Source organism: Lithobates pipiens, unplaced genomic scaffold (genome assembly GCF_037356315.1).
Source record: "Lithobates pipiens isolate NorthernLeopardFrog02 unplaced genomic scaffold, aLitPip1_a1.2 Scaffold_10, whole genome shotgun sequence".
Classification (NCBI taxonomy): domain Eukaryota; kingdom Metazoa; phylum Chordata; class Amphibia; order Anura; family Ranidae; genus Lithobates; species Lithobates pipiens.
The window spans coordinates 140324530-140330950 of NW_027507686.1; positions in this window are offsets into that span (position 1 = coordinate 140324530).

The window sequence follows — 6421 nt, forward strand, 5'->3', positions numbered from 1 at the left end:
TATGTGGATCCAATAGTCCTGAATTATTGGGCATAACCAGAGAATATGAAAAAAGGTGCTGTGAGGACTGTTACATCTGGCACAGAGGGGGTTGTAATTTGGTTTGTATTTTGCTATTCGGATCGGTGTCAGGTATACCCTATGTAGTATGTACATTTGCGTCAGGCGGTCAGCCAATCTGGTGGAAACTTTTTACAGGCCCCGAGTGCTTCCTCCCACTCGTCTTCCTCCAGCTCCCCCACATCCCCGGACCAACATTCTTTCAAACGTATGTGCCGTCACTACCGCTTGAGGTCTAAGAAGTAAATTGTATAGTATTGAGGTTAGTTTTTGGTGGTCCTGTCCTAAAAAGATGTTAACAATATCTAGGCGCTCGACATTGGGGGAGTCCCTGCAAAACTATGTCTGTAGAGAGTGGTGGAGCTGGAGGTAGTGGCAATGCACAAAATTGGGGAGATCAAACCCCTCTTTAAGTTGTTGGAACGATTTCAATATGCCCTCTTGGTATACGTCAGGCAGGTATCTCACCCCCCATTTAAGCCATATCTTTTGATCAGGTAACCCCTGTAGCTCTTCCAGGGTGGGGTTGTCCCAGAGGGGTGTGTGGGAGTGTGTGCGTGGGAGATTTAACTTGCGTTTCACTACCTCCCAGACCCTGCAATAGTGGTACAGCAGCCCCTTCCTATCCCCCAGCTCCCCTCCGTCAGCACTGTCCCTGAGGATAATTTGAAATGGGTGGGTAATTTCTTGAATGTGGGAGGAGCAGATTAATGTCAAGTATCAGTCCCTGTCATGTTTATCCAGGTGGTAAAGCTGAGAGAGTTGAGCCGCAAGGTAGTAAGGATTGAAGTCGGGCAGGGACGCGCCACCTAGCTCAGTGGGGCTTTTCAGTGATTGCCATGATAACTTGTGACGGTTGGTGCCCCAAACAAAGGAGTTGAGATGAGCTTCAATTGATTTAAAAATTCTGAGGGGCAGATAAATGGGGGCATGCCATAGAACATATAAGAATCCAGGGAGTAGAATCATTTTAATTAAGTTAATCCTCCCCATTATCCCCAGGGGTAATTTGGCCCACGTCTGGATTCTAGTCTTCATATTTTCAATAAGGGGCTCAATGTTTAATTTAACAAAGTCTTCTGTGGAACGGGTAATCATGACGCCCAGGTATTTCATGGTGCTCACTCTAAGGAGCAGGGAGGAGGCCTGCAGTACTGAGGGGGGTATCTGGGACTTATCCCAATTGATCCGCAGTCCAGAGTATGTGCCAAAGGACTGGATGGTTTCAAGGGCGGCTTGATGGGACGGGCCTGTGTCAGCAAGGTAGAGCAGCATTTCGTCTGCATAGAGGCTAATCCTCTCCTCCAGATCTCCACGCTGCAAACCCCTAATTCCTGGGTGAGCTCTAATAGCAGCTGCCAAGGGCCCTATGGCAAGAGCATACAGTAGAGGGGATAGAGGGCACCCTTGACGTGTACCCCTTGAAAGGGGGAATGGCTCCAAGACCCGTCTATTGACCAAGATCCTGGCACAAGGATTCTGGTAGAGGAGACGGATCCACTTAATAAAGTGTGATCCGGGGGCGTGGCTACCGCGCTGCTGTATGGCCGCATGAAACGTAGCTCCGTAACACCGAGAGCTTTACTCATATTCCAGGGTGCTTCCACGGTCTCATACTGGCATCGCTGGACGGCGTATCTTCTTCCCATCCCGTCGAGATGACCCGTAAGCGTAAAAACTTACCGCAACTGAAGAAACTACCACAATTCTTCCCGCGGACCCCTCGACGCCTACTCCAAGATGGCGCTGACGGCGCCTCACCTTCGGCTTCCAGCAGCTCCGGATCGGAGACTCCAAGCCCAGGTCTGCAAAACCGATCGCCACACAGATCTCCAGGAATGTCTACTCCGCTCTCCCTCAGCCCAGCAAAATCCAAGCCGCGGATGGCAGAGACCCCCAGCACGGAACAGGTTAGTGGGGAAGGTGACCAGCTGGAGGACACCAAGGAAATCTCTGACACTATAGACACGTTCCCCACATCTAACCAGCCTGTATCCGACACTACATTAAAAGATATGCTGGTCTCCCTGCGTAGCAGCCTACATACAGACATGATGGAGTGCATGAGGGGGTTCAAATCAGATATGAATGAAATGGGCGCGCGGATCGACCACGTGGAGCATAAAATGGGCGAATTTGCAACTACCATTAATTCTGTAGTCGATGCCCAGAATGAACAATCGGAGGAGGTGGCATGGCTAAAAGCAAAAGTCGCAGATTTGGAGGATAGGTCCAGACGCAATAATGTTAAACTTAGAGGCGTCCCAGAGCTGGTGTTGCCGGCGCAACTACTCCAATATGCCCAGGAACTGATGGGTACCTTCCTACCAGACCTGCCTGCCTCTGACCTAGCAATAGACAGAATACATCGCCTCCCTAAACCATCACATCTCCCAGACAACATTCCAAGGGATGTTCTGATGAGGGTCCACTTTTTTCAGGTCAAGGAGAAGTTTACTTTAGCTTTCCGGACCAATAAACAACCCCCAGAACGCTATGCCAACCTACAAGTCTTTGCAGATCTATCACATCACACAATGCAAAAAAGGAAAGCACTGTTGCCCATCACTAAAGCTATTCGTAATCATGCCATCATATACAGATGGGGATTTCCATGCAAACTTACCATCTCTAGGGAAGGCCAAACGACGGTGATCAACAATTTGGAAGATGGTTTGGACCTACTCAGACATTGGGATATACTCCCCTCCCAAACTGACAGTACCCCAGCTTCTCTGTCTAAAATACCATCTCAAGACAACTGGCAAGTAGTGTCACGTAAAAAGAAAGGCTTGAGTCGCAACTATTGAGCCCCCGGACACTTATGTTTGAAATCTGTTAGTCTCTCTAGAGATGCTCTCGGTACCTGTGGAACTGTGTAAACGCTGTTTTCTCCCCCCAGTTACATGACAGGCAGGAAAACTGCCTACAGATTCCAAGTTGAATCGCCCTTTTTACTTGTATGGCTAATGCCAAAGTTTTGGAACTCTCACTTTTTCTTCATCTGTAATGCCTTTTCTCACTCTTTTTCCATGTTTTTTCTTGTCCCTTGAACCTACCCCTCACCCCCATGAGATGAACTCTGTGGTGCTCAGATCCTATCATCCGGAGATGTGGAACCAACCCGACTTGGATGCCTACACAACTGCGAAACTGTTCTGCAATCAAGAGAGGTATGCGGATCATCCTACTCTCTTTCTATCTTAGCTACCAATGCTTAATATAGTTTCCTTTAATGTGCATGGATTAAATCATCCAGCAAAAAGAGCATCTGTTTGGAAAGAAGCTCAGAGACTGCGTGCTGATGTACTCTGTTTACAGGAATCACACTTTCTGGTTGATGACCCGCCACCTTTCCACAACAAAAGTTTCCCACACCTTTTTTGCGCATCCGCTACACAAAAACGCAAGGGTGTTGTAATAGCCATTAGATACTCGATCACTTTTTCGCATATCCTCACGGTATCAGACCCTGAGGGCAGGTATATAATTTTGGTGGGCTCTCTTAATAATAAGATTTACACCATTGTGAGTCTTTATGCTCCTAATTCCCACCAAATCAGATTTCTCAAGAGACTGCTTGCAAGAATCAATGAGGTACGTCAAGGAGCCCTAGTACTATGTGGAGACTATAACATAACTGCAGACATTCAAATGGACACTACCACTAGGTCTCGTAGACCTCTTCCCTCATTACAGCGTTTGCTACGAGAGGAGGGGCTGTACGACGTTTGGAGATGTCAGCACTCTAATGAGAGGGACTATTCTTTTCACTCCTCTAGACATAATACGTATTCTAGAATTGACATGATCCTTGTTGATAGATTCCTGTTGCAGGCAGTGTCCTCCTCCGCCATTCACGGCATTTCTTGGTCTGACCATGCCCCTGTTTCTGCGGTGGTGGCGGAGGGGAATACTCATAATGTGTCTGGGGTCTGGAGAGCGAGTGCTGGAATATTTGGGTCACATGCTCAGATGTCGGAAGTGACCAAGAGTCTTAAATAATTTTTTCTAACCAACACTAACTCTGTAAACGATCCTATGATTCTTTGGTGTGCACATACAGCTTTTATGAGAGGTATTTTATTACAAGCTAATGTAAGACTTAAGAAACAGAGATCTCTCAAGTTAGACCACATCCTAAGGGATATTGACCTATTAGACAAACAAAACAAGTTAACCCCCTGCCCCACGACGGCACACAAATTAGGCGCTCTCCGATCTGAACTCAGACTTCTGCTGTTAGAGGACCATAGTAAATTCGTTAACAACCTCAAATTAACACATTATTCGGTAGGAAATAGAGCAGGTAAATATCTAGCCCAGCAATTGAAAGAACAAAAAACCTGGACCACTATCCCCTACTTAATCAACGCCTCAGATAATAGTAAAATTTATAAGCCCAAAGATATTGCAGATTCCTTTGCCCAATACTACTCCTCGCTATATAATATTAAATCAGATCCCAACATTCCACAACCAACGGAAGCAGACATTCAAGCCCTTTTAGACAGTGTCTCACTACCCAAACTTTCCGAGGAACAACTTTCCACTCTTAATGCCCCTATATCCCAAGCAGAAATACAAAAGATCATTAGGTCACTGCCGTCGGGCAAGTCTCCTGGCCCTGATGGCCTCCCCAGCGAATATTACTTAAAATTTGGCGATCTTTTAACCCCAACATTACAAGCAATTTACTCCCAAGCGACTACCTCCTCCTCATTCCCTCCGGAAATGCTTGGCGCATCTGTTGTCACCATACCCAAACCAGGAAAATCACCAGATACTCCGTCTAATTTCCGCCCTATTTCACTTCTGAATACAGATGTAAAAATATATGCTAAAATCCTGGCCCAAAGACTACTTCTTATACTGCCTACACTTATAAACCCTGATCAAGCAGGATTCACAATGGGGCGACAGGCCTCCGATGCGACTAGACGAGTGATTGATGTCGTGTGCCATGCGAGAGCCTGTCGAGCGCCTTCTCTGCTCCTCTCTTTGGATGCGGAGAAGGCATTCGACAGGATACACTGGGGATACATGAGCTCTGTTCTTCGTAAATTTGGATTTGAAGGCCCTATTCTGTCCGCATTATTAGCTCTCTATTCTACTCCTTCTGCAAAGGTATATACCTCCAGCATTCTATCCAAGCCCTTCACCATAACGAATGGCACGCGACAGGGATGTCCCTTATCCCCCTCAATCTTCAACTTATTGATTGAACCCCTAGCTGAAAAAATCAGATCACACCCGGACATCCGGGGATTCACCTTCAGAGGCAAAGATCATAAAATAAATCTATTCGCTGACGATATCATCCTGTTTCTTATGTCCCCAGCACTATCCTTAAAATATGCCCAGAATATATTGGATGAATTCAGTAGTATCTCTTACTATAAAGTCAATGCTACCAAGTCCCTTATCCTCCCTCTCGATGTCCCGCAAGAGCTAAAGCTTAGTTTACAAAAATCTTTTCCTTATTCATGGAAAGGGGACAGTATAACGTATCTGGGCCTTCAGATTACGGCGGACCCCAATAGATTAGCTGATACCAACTATCCCTTGCTACTCCAAAAGTTAACCACTGAGACCAAACGTGTTTCTAAAACAGAACTAACGTGGTCAGGACGTCTAGCCTCTTTTAAAATGCTATTGCTCCCACAGATTCTCTACGTATTTCGCACGTTACCCATACCCATCAAACCCACACATCTTAAGTCACTCAACTCTCTTCTCAACAACTATATTTGGCAAAAGAAGAAACCTAGATGCTCTAAAACTTTGCTAATAAAAAATAGAAAGGTGGGGGGCATGGGATATGTGGAGGTACAAGATTACTTTATGGCAGTTGTACTCACCCAGCTCAGAACTTGGTTCAACAGACAGGCTCCTGCCCCTTGGAGAGACATTGAACAATCCATGTCTCCGACAGGTGACCTTCCTTCCTTGCTGTGGCTTGACCGTCTGAGGCCCTTTCCTATACGACAACTACCGCTCACAATTCAGGCCTCTCTTTCCCTATATCCCTATCCCTATAGACATTGAACTACTTACTAAAGCTATCCCCGGCCTTGCTCTCAAGAGCTGGAGACTCAAAGGTATCACTCTTATCTCTGACTTACTATGTGATGAACAAGTCAAAGATTTTAACACACTGAGAGCTGAATATGGTTTAGAGTTGGGGGAGTTATACAAATATGGTCAAATATCACATTTCCTGCGCTCGCTGCCAACATACCGAATTCTCCTGCGAGAAGATGTCTGGAAGTTTTATATGAATAGGTATACACTAGTAAAGGGAGTTTCTCTCTTTTATGGCCTTCTCCAGCACAAAAATGTGTTTACTAAGTCCTCCCCA